General features: G+C 46.2%; 1 long non-coding RNA gene across 1 annotated transcript; it reads right to left on the reverse strand.

Annotated features, from left to right (window-relative positions):
• Window positions 1–13,711: 13,711 nt before the first annotated feature.
• Window positions 13,712–16,873, reverse strand: LOC146890063 (uncharacterized). Its single transcript, XR_015735760.1, has 2 exons — window positions 16,235–16,873; window positions 13,712–15,445 (listed from the first exon to the last, which is right to left on the reverse strand). It is a non-coding gene; the product is annotated as an uncharacterized LOC146890063 (long non-coding RNA).
• Window positions 16,874–24,376: the final 7,503 nt, after the last annotated feature.

The raw sequence follows: 24,376 nt of genomic DNA on the forward strand, positions 1-24,376 counted from the left end.
GTGGGCACGCAGAGCTACGTTCTCATTCCCTGCATCTACAGTAGATTTCTGGATCGTCAGTAAGTATCCTCTCGAGCAGTCAAAGGCTTGACATGAGACCCACAGCCTAGGTATACCAGCAGTTATTTTGTATTTTTGTTTTATATATGCACATCAGATTTAATAAACAAACTTTTAAAAGTCCATCCCAGAGTGTATTCTATATACTCTTGGCCAATTTCTTTCTTACAATTCCTGGAAAATTAAGGTGGAAAATCTTTGACTCTGCTTTAGATTTCCAAATCCTCTGCAGATCTTGGACCGCCCTGCTGATCTTGACGTTGAGATGCTTAGCTGAGGGACCATTCGCTGGCTCCCTGAGCTCTCCTGAATCCATAGCCCCCCTCACAGAATTAACAGACTTGAACATAACCCATCACTGTTTTTCCTGCTTCTGATAAACCACCATGAAGTCTGACCCCAATGGGCACATTTAAAGTCAGTTTCACGAAAGTGAGAAAAAGAACATTCAACAAATGGGCTATTATCTTCCTAGTTGAAACTTTAGACCCAGCAAGAGGTCTAGCGCTATGGGTCAGAATGGGCATTTGGTTCCTTTGCCAGCTTCTTGTTACCCAGAACGTGACTTCCAGGGCAGTGTGAAAGGCAAGAAGGAACAAGGGGTTATCTTATGGTAAGCACTCAGCTCCTTGTTGATTGTTAAAGACCGTGCGACTCCAAGATTCCTTAGGGAGTTGTTGGGTTTCGTTGCTATTGGTCTTCTTCTTATTGTTGTTGTTTTGTGTTTTTTGGGAGGTGGAGATCAAAGAAGGTTTCTCTGTGTAGCCCTGACCATCCTAGAACTTGCTCTGTGGACAAGACTGGCCTCGAACTCACATTTGCCTGCCTCTGCCTCCAGAGTGCTGGGATTAAAGCTGTGTGCCACCAAGCCCAGTCAACTCCAGGATTCTTGCACATCTCCACATACGCGCTCCCAGGGGAGATATCCCCAGGAAGAGCTGTAGAGGGTGTCATTTGGGGAGGAGGAACTTCAGCCAGAGGTTTGCTATCACCACTATCAAAAGAAGCGCTTTAAATGACCCCTCCCACCAACCCTGTAAGGGATGTAAGAGATCTCAGGGGTGATGGGGAAAGGGTAATGGGATATATGTGGCCCAGAAGCAGAATGCATTAAGGAAGGGAACCAGCCAAAAGCAAGCAGGGATCACGGGGAAGGGGGTGAATTGGAACATGTAAATAAGAAAATATAATTGTATAAAGAACCTACCTTGAGTGCTAATTTAAGAACCAAGGAGCTGGGGAGATGGTTCAGTGGTTGAAAGCAACAGATCCTCAGTGGGTAAAGTGAGGAGAGGAGCTTTGATTCCTGGCACCCATTTAAAGGTGGGATGCGGTAGTAGGACTGTGTAACAGCAGGGCTACTGGACCGAGACAGACAGATCCTGGGGATTTGCTGTCAGCCAGTCTGGAATGGTGAGTTCCAGTGAGCGACCCTGTCTTAAAATAACATGGCGAGTGAGAGAGGATGCCTGACGTTGACCTTTGGCCTCCATAAGTGTACAATGGGCAAGTATACACACCCCCCACACCACACACACATACACACACACCACATACAGACACACAAATGAGCGTGCACACACATACCACATACAGACACACACTGAAAACAACGATAATTAAAATAGCTAAAATGTGTAAAATATTAAAAAAAATGAATTTAAGGGGGTGGGAATTTTATAGCATTCTTTCATAAAGTGAAGGCGCCATCTGAAAAAGGACCTTTTGCAGAATCCTTTTTGCTTTTTAACTTTTTAATTGGATACGCTAGCTCGACTCTCTAAACCAAACCAAACAGCAGAAAGGCTTTCTGATCTCCGGTCTCTTATCCCCCATGATGGGCACTTCATTCTTCCGCTCTCTCCAGTGTGATGATTGCTCTCACTTCTGCCGCGGTCCCAGGCGTCACTCAGATGCCAGAGGGGAGGCCACACACGCAGACCTTCACTCCTAGACACTCGATTTGTCTTTTCCCATTAAAGAGAAAAACTTCAACCTGAGACGGTTCAGACTTCAGATGAAGGGAAATAAAATCAATATTCATCACACATACCTTAATGTGGACTATTTGATATTTGCATCTTGTTTTATTTCGAAGCTTTCCCTTGCTCTAATCTAAATCCTCAGAGGTGGTTTAATATCCCCAATTCTTAAATTCTAATATCTCAATTGGCCAATCCAAACTAGTATTCCAGTTAATTATATTCCCCCAGCTCCCATTAAACCAGGAGGAATTCTTTGGAGGAGGTGTGATTTGAATAAAACTTCTCAAAATTGTTTCACTGGAAATATTGACCTGAGCCCCCTGAGAAGAGGCACATGTGTGAGGCCATGTGGCTGCCCAGAACCGGTGTCATTATTCAGTAATTGCATAGTATCGCACTTCCAAAATGTCACAACTGCCTCAAAGCCAACTTGCGAACATATAGTGCAGAACAGACCATAAAAAATATCTCCATACATAGAAACTGAATGGAATGAACAGGGCATTCCAAAGGGAACCTCATACATTCTACTCACTATTCAAAACAAGAGCAGTTCCTTCTAGTCCAACCAAGTAGGACATTAGCCTCAATAAAGCTTAGGGTTGTAAGTGGCAGAGACCACAAAGCATCGTGTCCAGATGCTACCTGTAAGCAGAATGTTCTAGTATAGTGCAGACCCCTCTGTCTGACTTCAACCCACCTGGCCCCTCTCGGGCATCTCATGTGGATAAACACAGCGGAGTGGTTCGTGGGGCGGAGCTAGAGTGTGAAGTTCGCTGGTGCTCACAAAGGAACCTGCGGCACTGATGAACTGGCTTGGGAGAGCTGGGAACTGGGGTTAGCTGCTTTTCATGGGGTGGCTGACTTCAGCAAAGCCATGCAACCTGTGTCATCTTTAACCTCCTCCTCTGCAAGACATAGAGTAATCCCTGATGTTTCTTCCTTTACTAGAAGACTAAGCTGGCCTCAAACTCAGAGATCCGCCAGCCTCTGCCTCCCAAATGGCCACCACCTCCTGGCAGTACTGTTTTTCTTAATGCAGTGATCTCTCTGGTGCTCAGCTTGTATGGATTCCTAGGGAAGCACCGCCCCTCAGTCTGCATCTGCTACATCTGGCCCTCCACTCTGATACAACCCCAAGGGTTTACGCATCTTCTTCTGCATGCATGTCATCGTTGGCTTTCCCCCACAGCATCCTCCATTCACAAACAGCCTTCTTGACGACAACCGTGTCCTGTGGCTATATCCAGTCCTCAGAGGAAATCACACTCAGATCTCTAGCTTGGGCATGTCAAAACTTGTCTAGACCTTCTTTAATTTACTAAGATTACACTCCTACTGGGGAAGAAAAGACTGAGGCAAATCAGCTGGGGCAGATGAACCTCACTACCAATTACTGTTGTTAGGCACAGATCACTTTCGACAGCTAGATCTCACAGCTGAAAACATCAGCTCTTCCCTCGCCTCCTTCTGCCCCCTCCCCTTTCTGGGACAAGAGTCAAGAAGCCATGTTGTGCTGTGACTTCACAGTATCTACTTTACGGTAATCCCCAGTACTGGCCCCTGGATGCTTCTTGTCAAGTGGGCTGACCCAGACCAAATCACCTGGTGTAGAACTTCCTACCACCTCCCAAAAGGATGCAAAATACTTTCCTGTTGACAGAGGTTTCTGTCCCACCAAGTCCCGCAGCCATTCAGTCCCAAAGAAATACACAGAGGCCTACATTAATTATAAACTGGTTGGCCTATTAGCTCAGGCTTCTGATTTACTAACTCTTACATCTTAACCCATAATTCTTGTCTGTGTTAGCCACGTGGCTTGGACCTTTTATCAGTGAGGCATTCTCATCTTGCTTCCTCTGTGTCTGGGTGACAACTGCAGACTGAGCCTTTTCTCTTCCCAGAATTCTCCTGTTCTGATCACTCCGCCTATACTTCCTACCTAGTCGCCTGCCAATAATTCCTGCCTGGCTACTGGCCAATCAGTGTTTAATTAAACCAATACAAGTCATGAATCTTTACAGGGAACAAGACCATTGTTCCACAGCATTTTCCTTTCTTTAGTGGTTTCTCTGGAGACCTGTCTCTGGGTCCCTCCACCACTGCAATCATCCTGCCCATGGTGGCTATCTTTTATCTTAAGCTATCTCTCTTAATGAAGCTCCTCTCTTTCCCTTTAAGGTCTCATTATGTTGTCTCTGATATGATGCACTATCGCTTTTCAACGCTCTGCCACCTTAAGGTCCAATCCTGGCTCCCATGGGTACAATGCTCTCTCCCCTAATAAGGCTCACTTATGAAGAAGAATTTTGTGTCAGCTCTGTTCCCAAACCCACCACTGCCACACACTTTCTCTAGCAATTACTACCGCTCATTTGTCAGAATATGGGCCTAATTTGGCTCACTTCCTGCCCCCACATTCTTAAAAGTAATCCTGCCCACTTGCAGTTTTGGAGTGCTCATGCGACTAAGAGACTGAGGGAGAAGTACTTGAAGAGGTTTGGTAGAAACTCTGGGAAAGATGCTCGTTGCCCTCTGAGTAAGAAGCAAATTTCCCTCGGCTTCCTAGGGAGCAGCTGTTCAAGAAAAAGATGCCAAGAATGTTCCAGCCACCTTGCTCCACACTTGGGACAAAGCCATCCAGATGGGAAATCAAGCCAAGATGCCACAGAAAAGAGAGAGACAGAGACCCACTCGTTCTGTCCACCTTCAAGCTTGTCTGCTCTCTGAGTTTCTCACACTCGAGTGAATTTGGGCAGTGAGTGGCTCATTTCCTAGTGGACTTCCTTCATTGAGCCCAGTGTTTGGAATACAGACACCCGCCACTTATGATGGACTCTTATCCCAAGAAAAAATTTAAAAGTACCATCAATTGGCTTGCATCGAATCCACTTCATCTACAGAACATCCTAGCCAAGCCACACAATGTACAATGTAGTGTCTTGTTGTCCTCGTGGTCTCTGGCAGCTATCAGGAAGCCCCCTGCCATGAAGATCAAAATTCAACATTTTTTGAAGTTCCTTTTGAATATGCAATTGTCTTTATACCACTGTGAAGTGGTATAGTCATAAATCCAACCACATTAAGTGGGGGCAGTCTGTAGGTATCAGTCAGCGTGCCTGGGAGGTAGCATCTGAGCCCGCTCAATGCTGAGTCCTGCTCAGAAAGCAAGTCCAGATTCTGCTTACGGCAAAACCACTTCTACCCATCGCTTTTGCTTAAATGCATTCTTTCTGTCGGGTCTGCAAAATATTCAAGTATTGACCCTGTGTAGATCCCTTACATTTTGACCATCCTATTCCTGTCCAGTGCTAGAGTTCATTTTTTAATGCATGTAGATGTTTACATTTGTGTGCGACTATATGGTCTAGTGTGTGCAAATGTGCTGGGACATGCACATGTGTGTGCACCCATCTGGAGCCAGAGGACGACTTCAGGTATTATCCTCAGAAGCCCACCCACCTTCTCTGAAATAAGGCCTTTCTCTGGTCCAGAGCTCACAATTAACCTAGACTGGTTAACTGGGCAGCCCCAAGGAGCCTCTGTCTTTGCTTCCCCAGCCAGAGGGTTACAAGCACTCCACCATGCCACCCATTTCTATGCAGCCTCTAGGGTCTGAACCCAGTCTTCATACTTTCAAGATAGGCGAGAGCTTTACCAACCGAGTGTCCTCTGCCAGACCCCAGAGCTGCTTTTTATAACCTGTGAAAGAAAGCATTTTGAACGCTATTTCACAGACGTGACTTATGATTGGATGATCTCCACAAGGTCACCTAGCTGTAGCAGGTGTGCCACTGGGACAAGAACCCTGGTCACCTGTGCGCAATCAAATGTGATTTTTGGCAGGAGGGAAGAGATTTTTAAAGACCTTTGGCGAGACGTGACAGTACAAACCTGTAATTGCAATATCTGAGAGGCTAAAAACGGGAGGATCCTGAGTTGGGAAGGCAGCATGGAGCCACGGCAAGCTCTAGGCATGCGCTGTGAGATGCATCCAGTGAGGTGCCGCAATGGCAACTCTATGGCCATGCACTCCAGTGATCCCAACATTAGCGGTTGAAGCAGAGCTCCCAAGTTCAAGGGAGCCCTAGTCTGGGGAGGGGAGAGCACCTACATAGTCTTCATTATAGCTGAGTTAATTCACCTTTGGCTGAGCTCCGGCACGCTTCAGAAAGCAGAGCTCACGAGCAGCTGGGGGAAAAAGCGCTGCTGAATCTCACTTCCTTCCTCCAACAGGTTTCTCCCCCACATTGTTCTCAGCATTGTCTGAACTTCCCTGTTACTCACTGGTGAGTCAAGAGCAGGCCCGGCCAGCTGCAGACATGCTCGGCTGCTCCCCTGTGTTCGACAGCCTCCTTGTTGGGCCCCAGCACCACGCAGCTCTGCTCCAAGGCCCTAAGGAGGCCAGGCTCTGCAGGCCAACAGGCCACAGGGGACCTCCAGAGCCACCTGTTATTGTGACCATATGCTGCTTAATCAGTTTGTTTTGATGGGAGTTTTCCAAGGAGGAAATAAAGCCTACATTTATTATTTTTTTAAAGGCCACTTGTCCGGCCCCTTTAAATATTCAAAATTCATTGTTAGGTTCACTGGAGATTTGAATAAAGAGCACATTGCCCACAGTCAGTTTGATCCCCTATCTAGGGACAAAAATTCTGGGTTTGTTGGCAACTTTTTCTGCCAGCCAGGAGAAGATGTTGTCATCGACAGAGTTCACACCCAAGTATGGTACAATAAAGTTTCAAAAAAAAATATATAAACTCATAGTATTTAAGTCAACTTACATTTTTACATTTTTAGGGGGTACATGCATAGTTGTCCCTATGGCCCATGGGCTGTGGATTGGAGTTGCAGAGGTTTGCTACAGAATAAAAGACATGAAAACATATGAAATTATATGAGCTAGTAGAACGCAGACATTTCAGTGCATTCAGGAATGTTGGTGTCATAAGAGGTCTTGTATCTCATCCCTTGTCCTAAATGTATTGAAGTCTTAAGCTTAGTGCTTCAGAAAGAGGCTTTATTTATAGATCTTATCAAGAGAAAACACTGTTGTGGAGGCGAGCCTAATCCCACAGTTAGTGTCCTTTAACGGGGAGCTGTGTGGGAACACAGGGAGACCTCACGTGATGAAAGCAGACATGTGTATGCCAAGTGGCATCCGAGACGGGCATCCACCACACACACATCCTTGATGTGGGAAGCCCGACCTCCAGAGCTAGGAGACTTTCTATGCATTTCTCTTGTTTCAGCCACCCCGTCTGTGCTATTTGGTCACACAGCCTCCTGGGAAAGGTCCAGCTGATTTACACCTTCACATCTGAAGTCCTCAGTGTATGAAGTCCATCTTCAGCGTGGGTATAGCTGACTCCCTCCTCTCCACCACCCAGACCGGAGCTGCCCTGTCTGGCCACCCCAGCAGCCCTGCTCCACCATCGCACCAGTGTGTCATGCAGGCAGGTTGTCACTGTGGATCAAAGGTTTTGTGGCTGGGTCGGTGGTCACCCTTCTTCTCTGGTAGCGTACAGAGTGCCATCCAGTACCATCAACACTGGTCAGGAGGGGTGAAGGCTCTAAGCGGGCACCAGTTCGAGGTTTCCATGTTCAGTAAGACATGCAGGTATTGTCTTCAGTAATAGCATCCTACCATCGGTTTGAGGAGAGCAACACACAGCCTCGGCAACAGCTTGCGCTGTTGGGGGAGTTTCCATGGGACTCCTTGGGCCAACAACTCAGTAAGATATACCCCATTTCCGGCACTGGCAATCTTGCTGAGAGGTGACTTGCTGGGGCTTCGTCTCCCCTGTTATTTGGTGATCCCATTTAGATTTCTTTCGCATATGTCTTCTATATTTTAAGACGCTTCTACTGCAATAGGTTTCCATATGGCCCCTCAGATGGCCCTTAGTGTTAGCTGTCCCTCCCTGTACTCCCTGCCCTTACCCCGGCTTATCTTCCCCTCCACAACTAGAAACATAGTCTGTTTCCATTCCCTCCCCGTTACTTCTTCACTCTATGCACAGCCTCAGTAGCATGCCTATTGAGAGCGTCAAAGCTAACATCCACACAAAAGAGAATACATACCACGCTTGTCTTTTGGGGTCTGTCTTATCTTGCTCAGGAGAATCTTCGTTTTCTAGCTCCATCCATTTGCCAGAGAGTTTTATGATTTCATTTTTTAACAGCTCAATAATATTCCATTGTATCAACATAGCACATCTTCATCATCCACTTTTCTGTTGATGGATGTCTAGGCTGTTTCCAATGTCTAGCTATTGTGTACAGAGCAGCAATGGATACAGTTGAGCGAGTGTCTCTAGGGTAGGACATAGACTTCTCTGGGTATATGCTCAAAAGTACCACTTTACCAAAGCTGGATCTCGAGGTAGATCTATTCCCAGATTCCTAGACATGAAAACTTTATTAAGACTAAGCATTATGCTGGATGTGGTGGTGCACACCTTTAATCCCAGCACTTGAAAACTGACACAGGCAGATCTGTGTGAGTTCACAGTCTGGTCTGCCTAATCTACAATCTATATACTGAGTTCCTGGACAGCCAGGGCTACAAAGACAAATCCTGTCTCAAACAAACAAACAAACAAAGGCTGGGTATTTTCCAGGAATATTGCACGCATGTTTCACCTTTCATGCTTGATATGTCGTGCAAAATGAAAGGCTGTGGATACTTGAATTGAAGCTGCCATTAATCTTGGTGGAAGGTGGGGCAAAAGAGCAAAGGGAACAGACTTTTTCAAAAGAAACTAATGGGAGAGATGACTCAGCAGTTAAGAGCACTGATTACTTTTCCAGAAGACCCAGGTTCAACTCCCAGCACCAACATGGCAACTCACAACTGTCTGTAACTCCAGTTTCGGGAAACCTGAAACATCCCATGGCAAAACAATAATGCATATTTTAAAAAAGAAAGGGGGGGAGGAAGGAAGGAGCAGGGAAGGAAAGGGAAGGGAAGGGAAGGGAAGGGAAGGGAAGGGAAGGGAAGGGAAGGGAAGGAAAGGAAAGGAAAGGAAAGGAAAGGAAAGGAAAGGAAAGGAAAGGAAAGGAAAGGAAAGGAAAGAAAAAGAAGGGAAGGGAAGGAAAGGGAAGAAAAGAAAAGAAACTGGGGGTGTGGGGCTAGAGAACTGGCTGTTCTTCCAGAGGACCCAGGTTCAATTCCCAGCCCCCTCAGGGTAGTTTACAACTGTCTGTGACTCCAGTTACAGAGGATCTGACACCCTCACACAGACAAATGTGCACATTAAATAAATAAATAAATAGAGATAAAAACAGTGTTCTTCATGTACATTAATAAGAGCTGAAATGCCAAAAATAAATAAATAAAACTTGGTGCAGTGGTGCATGCTTGTAATCCCAGCACCAGGGAAGATGATCCCTGGGGTTCACCAGCCAACCTGCCAAGCCAAATTGACAACCTTAGGAACCAGTGACAGAGACTTTGTCAGAAAAAATAAGGGGGACAGGCCCTGAGCAATGACAAGCAAAGGTGACCTCAAACACCCTCATGCATACATGTACCCCTGTGTACTCCTACACAAACCAAATGCATACATACTCTATGCTAGCATACATGGACTAGTTAGTTAGTTACTTCATTATAAATACACACGCCTAGAACTCCGAAAGATTAGAAAACTTCAAAAGAATTTGAGGGCCGGCGAGGGAACACGCATGTGCAGGTGCTCCTTGCCAAGCCTAAGGCCTTGAGTTCAGTCCCTGGGGCTAACATGGTGGAGGAGGTTTGGTTCCTTCAGCTTGTCCTTTGCCCGCCACACACTTACCATGACATGGGAATGAAATCGCATGTAGGCACATAAATAAATAACATGCGATTTAAATGCTTTAGCTGAAAAGGAACTGTAATTTCTGCCAGATGTGCTAATGCATACCTTTAATCCTAGCACTTCAGAGACAGAGGCAGGCAGGTGGATTTCTGAGTTCAAGGCCAGCCTGGTCTAGAGCAAGTTCTGGACAGTCAGGGCTACAGAGAAACCCTTTCTCAAAACACAAAAACAAACAAACAAAAAAAAAAAAAAGGAATTTGTAGTTCTAACCTTTGATAAACAAGAGAAATTTCTGAACTCATATATGGCATTCTCCTTACATGACATCTGAAATATATTTCTACATTGCCTCCACCTTATACCCAGCCTCCTCAACCCTCCACCTTTCAGGGTACAGAACAAGAATCCCAGTGAGGACCGTAGAACTTAACTGTGCTTTCCAAACTGCCTATTCCTCCATGCCTCTTGCCCAACTCCAAATCAATCAATCCTGACAGCCTCCAGAGAGCTGTGGCATCCTCCTGTGCCCTCTCCGCTCGTTTGCTGTGTCTTTCTGCTCCTGCCTTTGGGTGAGAAGAGGCAAACCAGGGCAGACTGGTAGAACAAACCAGTAGAACAAACATCTGTGGTAGCACCTCGTGCTTCCCTACCTGGACTAGCCTCTGAGCAGCGGCTGAAGGTTAGTGTTTCTTGACGTTTAAAACCTCCCCCTCGGCTCCACGGAGCGGCCTAGGCACAAGAGCTCGACAGGATTATCTCACATTAGAGCGAGAAAGACGTATTACCTGTGTTCCCCTTCGCAGCCAAACCTTCGATCCTGTGCTAAGAAAATGCTTTGGTTTGATCGGAAGGCTGTGTCACGGTTTACCTACCATTGTTCCTCGGCTCACCAGCTGTGTGAATCCGCACAAATTTTCCAAACAGCCTGTTTCCTTCATTAGACACTGATGCTCTGGACCTCACACTATTGCCATAACCAGAAGCACGTATGAAACGCTGCAATAAATCTTTCTATAAATATCAGACGTCTTCATAGAAATATTAGATAAATATTAAATATGTACCTTTCTGCTGTGGAATATTCCTTTGCACCGAGTGAAGATGTATCACTGTGCCTGGTTTAATAAAAAGCTGGATGATCAATAGCGAAGCAGGATTTCCAGGCGCAGAGGACACTGGGGAGAAGAAAGGCAGACACAGAAGAAGCAACATGGGCAGAGCATAGATGAGGTGAACGAGCCTTAGGCAGTACATGGATGACTAGAAACGGGTTAATTTAAGTTGTAAGAGCTAGTTGGTAACAAGCCTAAGCTACCGGGCAAGCTCTCATAATTAATAACACATCTCTGTGGCGTCTATTTGGGAGCTGGTTGGCATGACAGAAAAGTCCACCTACACCTTTCAGTGCATTCCATAACTGGCATCTTTCCTAGTTACAGAGAAGGGCATGTTACATACAGTCGATGCAGGCAGGAAGGCTTTGGCAACATTCATGCTAATGGTCCACAATTCAGACAGGAGATAAAGGACCGATGACCCAGATCTGAAATAGAAGGCATGGGGAGGAGTCCCAGAAGAGACTGAAGAAGTTAAGGTAACCAAGTCACAAGGTTAATTCTAGGACAGTGCTATCCCACAGTCTGAAAAACAGAAGTACAACCCAAGCTCTCGGAGCTACTGAGACGACAGTGTGGTCTGGACTCAATTGCTGTACCTGGAAACGAAAGGAACCTTTCCTTATAAGTTTCTATATTTAGGCGGAATGCTGACTCAAGTGTGGCAGAAACAAGATGAATCTAAGAAGAGAAACCTAGTTGCTAGCCCGGTGGTGGTGGCGGTGGCGCATGCCTTCAATCCCAGCCCTCAGGCAGGCGGATTTCTGTGAGTTAGAGGCCAACCTGGTCTACAGAGCAAGCTCCAGGAAAGGCAAAGGAAACCTAGTTTCTGAAGAAGGCTAGCCTTGGACACCGGGAATTCAACCAAGATCCCCGATGATCCAAAGGAGCGCCAGAGACAGCAGAGCCGGGAAACAGGACAAGCAGTTAAAGGTAACACTGCCTTTAAGAGCATGCCGTGTGGTTTCAAGTCCATGGCCTCTGCCTGCACGCTAACAAAAGTTTCAAGTCTGTGTGTTGCTTGCAGCTCCAGCCTCCTCACCTTGCAAGATGCTGCTGTCTGGATGCAATACTTATGGCACAATATGTTATTGACAAGAGGACTCGAGCAAGCAGCACACCAAACATCCGTTCAGTGCTGGCAGAGGGCCGCTATCTGGGAGCTGGAGGTCCCATCTTGGATATAGGAAGGGCCTCACCAGGCTCGCTTTAGTACGCCACCCACCCGGTAGTAGACAATCATCTGTAACTTAAGTCCCAGGGGATGAGGATCAGCACCCTCTTCTGACCTCCACGGACACCAGGCACATTCATGGTGCACATACACACATTCAAGCAAACAGTCTACATATAAAAATAAGTAAAGTTTTGGGGCTGGGGGAGTTGGGTTGTTTTCAAGGAATGTAACCTAGTTCTGACAGATGACACCATGGTCTCTCTGGAGAAGCCGTTTCCATGACGGCAAGCCATCACTGGGTAGGCAAGCATGGCTGCAAGCTATACTACCCGATTTGTGTGGTTGCGAAGCAAAGATTTCTAGTTTTGACATAACTGGGACCATATTCTGGTCCAAATGCCCATTTGTAGATAGCCCCCATTTTTTTATAAAGCTTGTAAAATACCTGGTGTAGCCCTAACTTGGAACAACCAGGAAACAGCCAGGCTTCTTTTCTGAATGTATCCCAGTCCTTCGGGTTCCCCTAGACTGGCAGGCAGATCATCTAAGCTAACAATCAAGCCCTGTCACTGAAAAGACTTCCCATTTGTTCAGTGGCCAAGGGTGGGGCCCCTCACACCTATACCTGCTTCTCATTCGCAAACAAGACAATGACCTCTTGCAGCTTCATTCCTGCCTTGCCAGGTGAGATGAAAATGATATCCTAATTCCTCCTGATGGTGGAGATGCTGTAGCACTCCATTGTTATTGCTATCACACACTGCTGCGACTAATAAATTAGATCCAAATAATCAGGCATGCTCCGGTGGATTTATTAGAAAATAGTTGTAATGTAAAAATAAAATTAATCTCACAGAGAAGCACCAAAATACCAGATTGAAGGAGACTTTCATGAGAGTGGGGGCAATTTTCTCAATAGGTTCACACTGTTCATCACAATGAGATTAAGTTGGGTTTGGTGGCACATGCCTGTAATCCCAGCACTCAGGAAGCTGAGGCAAGAGGATCTCAAGTTTAAGTACGGTCTAGTTTACAAAACAGGAGCCTTCTCAAAAAAAAAAAAAAAACCAAAAACAAAATAGCAGCTGAACCACGCCTTCAACACCAGCACCCAGGAGGCAGAGACAGAAGGTCTCTGTGAGTCCAAGGCAAGCCAGATCTACATATTGAGTTCTAGGCCAATTGTGAGTATAGAGAGAGACACCCCCCCATCTCAAAATGAAAGTAATAATAATAATAGGACTGGTCCAGCGATGGTGGCGCACGCCTTTAATCCCAGCACTAGGAAGGCAGAGGCAGGCAGATCTCTGTTGAGTTCAAGGCAGCCTGGTCTACAAGGGCCAGCTCAGGACAGGTTTCAAAAACTACAGAGAAACCATGTCTCAAAAAAAAAAAAAAAAAAGGGACTGGTGAGATGTCTCAGTGGGTAAAGGAATTTAAGTGCCAGAGCTGATGACTGAGGTCAATCTCTGGAATCCACACGACAGAAGGAAATAATCGATTCCTATAAGTTGCTCTCTGACCCCCCCCAACAGGTTCTGTGACACACATGAATCCACAGACACACAAAAATAATAACTAAATAACCGTAAAAATTTATTGAAAAAATCAGAATAAACCTTAATATTTACATGGGTAGAATAACAGCATCATCCCTATTGAAGTCTGTGTGACAGAACTTTTCCTGGGGAGACACAACACACATGTCTACTCGCCCCAGATAGGGAGCCCACCACAGATCAAAGTACAGACACTTTTGTTCTTTTAAAAAGAATATGATGATGGGATGTCCCGGGCAGCTCGCGGAGTCCGACAAGGATGGCCGTGAGTTCCTACAGCGCCATGCGGCTGGGGGAGTCAGGCGGGCGGTTACGGCAAATAAAAGGCTCATAGGACATAGTATTATTTAAAGAAGAGGGAGACATTTATTGCTTAAAGAAGAGAAAAATAGAGAGAAAACAAAGACACACGTACACACGAGACGAGACACACACACACACACACACACACATACACACACACGTACACGCACACGCACAGGCACCAGAGAGAGAGAGAAGATGGCTGCGGGCAGAGGTCCAAAAGTGGCTGGGGTGGGCGTGGTTCTTAAAGTGGCAGCAGAAGACTAACATTCCCGGATCCTTTTTATAATAAAAAGTAGAAGGTTAGACATTACAGGTTGAAGGAATTGGGGTGGCGAATTCTCAAGACTGCTTCCAGCTGATTTGTGGGCGTCGTCTTTGGGGGGGGTGTGGGGGTGAGGGAGATCCGAGAGAAGCTGGGTGTTGGTCACATTCTGGCATAGCTGGTCTCTGCTCACAACAGGACAGGTGTCTGTGGCATGGAAATGTCTGGTGTCCCTTGGACCTGGTTAGGGTATTGGCAGAACAGAGGACAAAGTTAAATTGAGAAAAAAAATTTTAGGACCAGGGAATTGAGAAGTTTGTATCTGACCTGTTTATGATGGGTTTTTTAATTTGTCTCCCTGGAACTTATAAGAAAAACAGAAGTTTTAGACATATATATATTGTATTAAGAACTCCTTGGGTTTGTAAAAACAGAAATTATAATGAAAAGTATTTTTATTTGGTGAGACAACCTGGCAAAACCTCTCAGCTATCAGACTGTCAGAGATCTTTGAGAAGGATAAGATTTTAATTGAGTTACTGATTAAAAAATGACAGAGAACTTACTTGGTTGGCACCCAGAGCTACTCTTTGGTCCTCCCTGGTCACTGAAGGTTGCATTTGACCTTTGTTGTTTAATGTAGAGCCTGCCAGGCTTTTGAAGACCCTGTGGACCAAGAAATCTTTAGGAAGACAGGTCTACCTTACCTGCGCAGCTAGACTGTCGATTCCAGTGATTATGTCCACATTTGGAGGTCTCCAGTTTAGGTGATAGGCAGTTCTTGCCCAATGGTCAGCGCTTGGCAGTTGAAGCAAACTGCAGATGGACGGTGGTCAGTGATGGTTTGTCTTATGTCTTCTCGGAGGAAACAGAGTGCTTGCTAGAAGCCAACCTGTCTCTTTTTGTTATGAAAAGTTTTTTAAATAATTAAACATTTAAATATCGCATTCCCCAGATCTCTGAGCAGTTGAGGGCTGATTATTAGGTATAGCTGCAGTATAGAATCTGTCTGGAAGATTGGGTTTGAGTTTGACTGTATTGACTCTTAATAGGTAAGATCCACATTTGTAAAAAGACAGACAGAAAGAAAAAAAACTGTTTGTAACATTAAGATTAGTGGCAGAACTGACAATGGTAGAAAACAGCTTAAAAGCACATACCAGTTTATGATTTTGTAGTCTGAACGAGATGAAATGAACAATTATTATACATAGAGAACAGGAATTAGGCAAAGTGTATGTTTCTGATGGGCCCTATCAGAAAGCACGTCACTGTGCAAAACACCTGTAATCACAGCTAAGGAGAGAATTTCAGTGAACACTGAGGAGGGGGAGGGGAAAGCGGGACATACATAACAGTGGGAGGGCCTGGTCGCGTGATCTGGCTCTCAGTGAATCTAGCGATAAAGTCACCTGACCCCAATGAACATGGCGGCGGCCACGTGTTGTGGCTTGAATGGAAAGACCGCGGGAATTTTAAAAGCCGAGGGCCGCCTGGTTGCTATGCAGAGTCTGAATCATGAAAAACCCATATAAACAGATAATTTAAGGCATATTTAGGCTGGTACGACTTGCTTTCCCAGGTCAAGACCGTGGAAAACCCGCAAAAAAACGTGGCATCTCGAGCCTATGGGGAATGGCTCCCCGTTTAGGTGAGATGCAAATCGACCACCCAGGACATGTGGGTGAGCGTCCTCAATCCACATGTGGGGGGTATAGGCCAAACCGGATCAGCCAATTACGTCCACGAGAAAGGTTGGAAGGAAGAAAAGACTGAAATAAAGAGGAAGAAGCCTGGGAACCTCGGGTCCCCAGGTGCGGGAATGCACAGGCTTAACAGAGGACACAAGCCGTAATGGATGCCAGCGATGGGGTGGAGAAGTACCCCCTGAGCCCAGAAACACTGGGAGGACCGGTAAATCCCGGGTTAAAAAGGCTCAGATAAGCTGGCTGGAGTGAGGAAATTTACAATTAGAAGCCGGTGTTGTTTGTAGGAATGTGGTCCAGGCAGTTGGCGGGGTTGAGAAGTCCTCGGTCCGATTCAGTCCCGGAAGTTGGTGGTCAGAGTCCCAGACGAAAGTTAAGGCTGGAACTCTGGCCCTTGGCGGGTGAATCTGTTGAGTCCACAGCACCAAATTTTGTTCTTTTAAAAAGAATATGATGATGGGATGTCCTGGGCGGCTCACGGAGTCCGGCAAGGATGGCCGTGAGTCCCTGCAATGCCATGCGGCCGGGGGAGTCAGGTGGGTGGTTACGGTGGATAAAAGGCTCATAGGACATAGTATTATTTAAAAAAGAGGGAGACATTTATTGCTTAAAAAAGAGAAAACAGAGAGAAAATAAAGACACACGTACACATACACACATACACACACACACACACACACACACACACACACACACACACACAGGCACCAGAGAGAGAGAGAGGATGGCTGCTGGGGGGAGGTCCAAAAGTGGCTGGGGTGGGCGTGGTTCTTAAAGTGGTAGCAGAAGACTAACAGATACCACCAAAGTTCACCTTGATGAACCAACAAGCTCTATCGGGGTTACACAGGAATATGGGTGAGGGGTTAATCAGAGGAGCAGAAAGGACACAAAGCATCACCAAAGCCCACCCCAACACAGGCGGCAGCTCACAAAGCTGGGAGCCTGGAGCACACTGTACAGCCTGCGGGCAGCTCCACAGATTGGACAGTGGCCTTTGCAGGTGCCTCAGTTGGTCTAAAGCTCTTCCAGGCAGCTCCGATGGTTTCTCTTCCTTCCAGGCAGCTGCTCTGGTGTCTATCTTCTTCGCGGCTCAGCTTTTTTCCCTCTGAAGCTTTCCTGCAGCATGTAATGTTTACCTTTGGAGAATGCTTTTATACAACATGAAGGTAGGTCAGAGAGGAAAGGACATCAACGAATAGATATCTATGTTATCTTGGACTTCTTTTTTCTTTCAGTGTGGATGAGAGAAATTGAAATAAAAAGTTAGACAACAAAGCGATTAAGTCAACGATAAGAGAACCATTACTTTTTGCCCGTGCTATAATGGACGACTCCACGCTGTGTGCCATGTGCAGAGACCATGGAGGGGTGTCTTGCTCCTCACGGCTGGCTCAGCATGCTCTGTTATAGAACCCAGGACCACCAGCCCCGGGATATCACCACCACCCACAATGGGCTGGGCCCTCCCTGTCAACTACTAATTAAGGAAATACCCTACAGCCAAATCATTTTTTAAATTTTTCTCTCATACACTACATCCTGATCGAAGATTTCCCTCCCTCCACTCCTCCCAGTCTCTCCCCCACCTCCCCCATCTTCCCCACCACCTCCACCCCCCCTCTCCCCTAGATCCACTCTTCCATTGTTATCCAGAAAAGAGTAGGCCTCCCAGAGATATCAACCAAAAATTGCATAACAAGTTACACTCCACGTTATAACACTAAGCATAGACCCTCATTTCAAATCTGGGTGAGGCAACCCAGTGGGAGGAAAAGGGCCCTATGAGCAGGCAAAAGAGTCAGAGACACCCCTCACTCCCACTGATAGAAGTCCCACAAGAACACCAAACTACACAACCGTAACATATATGCGGAGGACCTAGCACAGACCCGTACAGGCTCCCTGAGTGTCATTTCAGTCTCGACAAACCCTTTTGATCTCTGCTTAGTTGATTCCATGGATCATCATTTCCTGGCGTTCCCAACCCCCCTGATTCCTATAATCTTTCCTCCCCTTCTTCCTTTGGGTTGGTTCCCCTCTAGGTTCCCTTGGGCTAGGCACTGATCTATGTATATAGCAGAATATCATATAATTTCGTCGATTTTTTTTATAGTCTTGTTTGGCTCTGTCCTAGGTCCTGAGCTATACAGCCTCTGGTTTCTGTCCATTTAGGCAATATCTGGCATGTGGCATGGGCCTCAAGTTGGACCAGCTGCTGACTGGCCACTCCCACACGTTCTGTGCCACCATTACCCTAGTATATCTTGCAGGCAGGACAGATTGTAGGTCGAAGGTTTTGTGGCTGGGTTGATGTCCCAGTCCCACCATTGGAAGCCTTGCCTAGTTACAGAAGATGTCCAGTTCAGGCTCCAGATCCCCACTACTAGGAGTCTTCCTTAGGGTCACCCTTGTAGATTCCAGGGAGTTAGTTTCTACTGCATTGTATCCCCACATTGACCCCCAAATGCCCCCCAATTCTTGTTGTCTTTCCCAGTACGCTCTCTCTCCACCACCACCCCCAACCTGAGCCCTCCTGTTCCCATCCCCACCCATCCTCAGTTAACCCACAAAATCTACCAGGTAAATCCATGCGTCTTTCTTAGGGTCCTCCTTGTTACTTAGCTTCTCTGGGTCTGTGGATGGTAGCATGGTTATCCTTTACTTTACAGCTAATATCCACATATAAGTGAGTACACACCATGTTTGTCTTTCTGGGTCTGGGTTACCTTAATCAGAATAATTTTTTCTAGTTCCATTCATTTGCCTGCAAATTTCATGTCATTTTTTCAAGCAGGTGAGCAAAACTCCATTGTGTTAAATGTACCACGTTTTCTTTATCCATTTGTCCCTCTTTGGTTGAGGGACATCTAGGTTGTTTTTCGTTTCTGGCTATTACGGATAAAGCTGCTATGAATGTAGTTGAGCGAGTGTCTCTGTAGTAGGACGGAGCATCCTTTGGGTATATGCCCAGGAGTGGTATAGCTGGGTCTTGAGGTAGATGAATTCCCAATTTTCTGAGGAAGCATCATGTTGATTTCCAGAGTGGCTGTGCAAGTTTACATCCCTACCAGTAATGGAGGAGTGTCCCCCTTGCTTTGCTTCCTCTCCAGCACGAGCTGTCACTTGCTACAGTCAAATCTTCTGGAAGCTTTTTCTCAATTGAGGTTCCCTCCTTTTAGATAACTCTAGCTTGTGTCACGTTGACATTAAGCCACCCAGCACACTATATTTCATATTCATATTATACACATGTCCATGTATTTATTGGGTATGTACATATATATGTATATGATCAATGAAATACAAAGAAAAATAAAAGTAGAAAGAGATAAGATTTCCTTCTGATATAGAACTAGTTGTCTGTGTAAAGACAAGACAAATGTACATATGTATACATAAACAAAGCATCATAAATAAACTCAAAAGGCCTTGTATTTTTTTTTCACATCATCCCTTTTCTTTTTTTTGTTGCCATAGAGTCTCACTATATAGCAAGTCACCAAACTGACTTCAAGCAATCCTCCTTCTTCAGCCTCTCCAGTGCTAGAATTATAAATGTAAGCCACCACTCTGCAAACATAGGCACAAAATTGGGAAACATAATGAAAATATCTAATTTAGTATAAGATACCTTAATGAGAGCTACTATGAGGCCTGCAGGGAAAGCATACCTTATCAAAGGACAAACTAAGAAAAACATCCTTGTAAACGTTCCAAAGATGGCAGTTCTTCCCAAAGAGATCTGTATTCAAAGTATTTCCAAACCTAAATTCTAACATCTAATGAACAATTTCATTCACATTCTCAAAAAATTCTTTGGAGAATTCAAGATCTCCACTCAGGCAGAAGCCCGAAACCTCAGTCTCATTGTGAAGCGTTTCCCAAGCTTGGCACTCTGTGCAAACAACAATTATCAGTGCTGGAGATAAGAAGCCGGTGTGTGCTCCCTGAACCTAGCCAGCTTCAGAGCCCCTGGCAGGCGCTCAGGTGTGCCACTAGTAATGAGAGCAACTGGGGCCAGCCGGGAGCAGCTGCGCTCTGGGCAAGCCCTCTCCAGCTGCACTGTAGCCTCCCAGCACAGCAACAGCTGACCCCCCGGGAATGAGAAGAAGGACTGTCAGCTCCAGTCTGAGCCTTCCCCGGAGAGAAAGGAACCCGGAGCCAAAGGATGCTCTTACCAAAGATCTGAGACAGAGATTTGTGATCTCCTGTCCATGCCAAGGGAGGGCTTAGTCTTGGTTCTCAGATGACTGAATGGCCAATGTGGTGGTAACTGGTGATTCAGGGAAGGTGGCTGGAAGCCCTAGCTCCTGCTTGCCCCGAACACTGTCATTAATGTGACTGATATAGAGGCTGACAAGTTTCTCCATTATATCCACAAGGCCGAGGTGTATGCGGAAATGTGCAAACTGCAGGGGACCAGCAGAGTCAAAAGAGGCAGGCTACCTGGCAGGTACCCTCAGCTGGACAGCTGCCCTCCCAGGATGCTTAGACACCTTTGGTGGGTGTACAAAACCACATTCTTTTCTCCCAGCCTAGTGAGGAGCATCCAAGAAGGAAGCCAGGGCTCTTTAGTCTCTGCCTTGTTTCTGAGTCCACCACCCCCACGCTCTCAGGTATAAGCTTCGGTCAAAATTCTACTTTGCTTTCCTATCCTTCTGAAGTCTTTATATTTCAATACCCAGGTCAAATGACATCTTCTTATTCTTTCTTTTTATTTATTTTATTTTTCAAGACAGGGTTTCTCTGTACCTTTGGAGCCTATCCTGGAATTAGTTCTTGTAGACCAGGCTGACCTCGGACTCACAAAGATCCGCCTGCCTCCGCCTCCCAAGTGCTGGGATTAAAGGCGTGCGCCACCACCGCCCGGCCAAATGTCTACTTCTTTTCTGTGATAAAAGTATTCTCCAACATTCTTCTCTCCTTAAAGGCTACTCATTCGGAATTTATTTCTCTGACCCCCATATTCCCCAAACTTTTACTTGTATTACCAATAGGATATGTGTTTCATGTTGCCTTTTATTCTGGTTGGCTGAATTAGGGTCTGTGGAACGTAGACTCTAAAAGAGCTGAGGCCATCTCTTTCTGTGGCACCTGGGGCCCTAGTGCCCTGAACACATATTGTCGGGGTGATCAGCAATATCTTAGAATGTATTTGATTTCTTCTCTGCCTCTAAGATGTGCAGGGCAGCAAAGTACCAGTTCTTGTCCTGGAACCTCTTTGGGATCCTTGGGATGCAAAGCAATTACCTTAGGGTTACTGTTGTGATGAAACACTATGATCAACAGCAAATTGGGGAGGGAAGGGTTTGTTTTAGCTTAAACTTCCATATTGTAGCCCATCACTGAAGGAAGTCAAGTTAGGAACTCACACAGGATAGGAACCTGGAGGCAGGAGCTGATGCAGAGGCCATAGAGGACTGCTGCTTACTTGCTTGCTACCCATGGCTTGCTCAGCCTGCTTTCTTATAGAACTCAGTACCACCAGCCCAGGGATGGTCCCACCCACAGTGGGCTGGGCCCTCCCCCATCAATCATTAATTAAGAAAACGCCCTATAGGGTTTGCCTACACCCCAGGCTTAAGGCGGCATTTTCTCAAAGGAGGCCCCTCCTCTCAAATAATCCTCACTCATGTCAAGCTGACACCAAACCAGCCAATACAGCAGCTAAGTTCTTACACACAGAGAGCCAGAGTGCAGGCCTCAGCCTTCTGGATCCCTAGGTTAGACTGACTTTGCTGTCTCGGCTTCTTGCAAAAATGTCACAACAGCTTGAACCATCCCACGCTCATTGTGAACACTTGCCAGAGACTGGCTTGACTTCATTTTGCTCCGACAATACAATCTTCACACAGGATTCTTGAATGTTTCACACTTGCCAATGTTTGAACATGGATTTCTTTCACACTTTTGGTTATACTTTCTTCTGAAGGCTTAGTTTGGCAAATCCCGTTAGCCCCCTTCACAAGTGCTGTCTTGGCTAATTAAAAACAATTAAGCCAGAATTTCTTCCTACACACACACACACACACACACACACACACACACACACACACACGGTGGGGGTGGAGAGAGCCTGTAGACTGTAGACTGCTTGGATAACTCAGTTCAGAGTGTCACCACCTAAGGAGCAGAGTGGAGGGTAGTAGACAGGCGGGCCCCAATTGCCTTTTAAAAACAAACAACACAGGGAATACAGGATGTGCAAGCCAGTTTCCTTGTGCCTACCACGATTCAGTAGCCCCGAAATATCTCCGTTTGTGTGTGAATACTTGAGCACTGTGAAGTGCTGTGAAACTTTTGGGGGATAGAGCCTAACTGAAGACAGGAGCCCTGAGGATCCCCCCCATACCCTCCAAGATAGGGTTTCTCTGGTTAGTCCTGGCTGCCCTGGAATTAGCTCTGTAGACCAGGCTGGCCTCGAACTCAAAGAGATCCGCTTGCCTCTTGAGTGCTGGAATCAAAGGTGTGCACCAACACGCCTGGTCTAGTCTTGAGGATTTATAACCCATCTTTATTTTCTGTCTGTTCTCCACCTTTTGGCTGTTGGTGCTGTGTGTCCGCCCTCCTCCTAGTTCACTGATGTTTTCGCAGACCTTTGAACTGTAAGCCAGTAAGCTCTCCGTCTTGGCTGATTCTTGCCATGAATTTAGTTACAGCAAAAGCAACATGCTAACACAGGCCGACTATGGGTGAGAGGCAAGCAAGTGGGGGAGCCCTTTTCTTTAACAATCTCGTCATTCTATGCGCCTACCACAGAGCAGCCCATAGCAGGGCTAGAGCAGCAGCCAGGATAATCTTGAAGGAGAGGGTAGAAGATGGCTTTTTGTCCAGTCAGAAAGGCTTGTCCTAACTGCTCTCTTCAATCTCAAGGGCTGTGAGGATCCCAGACGCAGGCAGGAAAGAAAATGCACATGCACAAAGAGTAAACACGGGGGCAGGTGAATAAACAACAGGTCCCCTCAATGCACGAAAACTATTCCTTGGGGGGGGTGGACAGGGACAGGAGGCAATTCACTCCTAACACACAGTGTGCTCCTCACATGCAGAGGGAGGTCTAGGGCAGCAGCCACAAGACTACCCAACAGCCCTTGCTGTTGGCACGTCACAGTTCAGGAGCAATAAAGTCAGGAGTCTGTTCCTCGTTGCCATCCCAGCGGATAAACCCTAGACCACAGCGAATACAATATGCAACATTCCATGCTCCTAAAAATGGCGCAGCGTCCATTAGAATGTAAGGACGGCAGGAAAGGCAGGAGGAAAAAGAATAAAACCTCTGTTACAGGCCAGGCAGTGGTGGCGCGCACTTTTAATCCCAGCATTTGGGAGGCAGAGGCAGGTGGATCTCTTGAGTGCAAGGCCAGCCTGGTCTACAGAAAGTTCCAGGACAGCCAGAGCTAAACAGAGAAAAACAAAACAAAACAAAAAGCAAAAACAAAAACTTCTCGGCTCCATGTAAGCAGGAGCATTCTGGTAGATGGTTGCTTCTCTCCTCCAGGGGTGAGAATGGCTGTAAGGAGCAGTGTGGGACGTGGCCCCTCAGGTCCCAGGCTGACAGCAGAGCCCATGGTAGCACATGAAAAGGAGACAGACTCCACTGTCAACTCTGCAGAAAGACCCTGGAGTTCACCACTCCATCATCTGATTCTCCACGGAAGGGAGATGGGACAAGTGTAGTCAGGACAGAAAATGCTGATTTACCGAGTCCTTGTTCTTCTCTTCTAAAGGACAGATCAAGAGCAATTCCCTTAACCAAGGCATCCTGGATCCTGGCCCAGGGACAATGGGAAGTGAGGCTGGACGAGGAAACTGGAGGTGGGGAGCTAGGTATCCCTGGGCAAATAGCTTAATGTAAGTAAAATGATTACACTCTGGAGGTCTATACTGTACATTGGGCTAACAATACTGTTCTATAGAACTCAAAAGTTGGAGTTGGAGAGAGATGGCTCAGAGGTTAAGAGCACAGGCTGCTCTTCCAGAGGTCCTGAGTTCAATTCCCAGCACACCACGTGGTGGTTCACAGCCATCTGTAATAAGATCTAGTGCCCTCTTCTGGCATGCAGGCATACATGCAGGCAGAACACTGTATACATAATTAAATAAATAAATAATAGTCATTTTAAAAAAAGACTATAAAAAAGAATTCAAAAGTTGTTAAGAATGTAGCTCTCATGCTGAAGGCTCTTTCTAAAAAAATTTATTTATTTATTTATTTATTTATATATTTATTCTGAGACAGGGTTTCTCTATTATATGGCACTGGCTGTTCTGAAACGCTCTATGTAGACTAGAACAGAGATCCAGCAGCCTCTGCCTCCCACAAGCTGGTATTAAAGGCATGTGCTACCGTGCCCCACCATGTCTAGGGCTCTACTAAAACAAAATTAAACATAAGAAATTG

The sequence above is a fragment of the Myodes glareolus genome, chromosome 20, assembly GCF_982192425.1.
Source record: "Myodes glareolus chromosome 20, mMyoGla1.1, whole genome shotgun sequence".
Lineage (NCBI taxonomy): Eukaryota > Metazoa > Chordata > Mammalia > Rodentia > Cricetidae > Myodes > Myodes glareolus.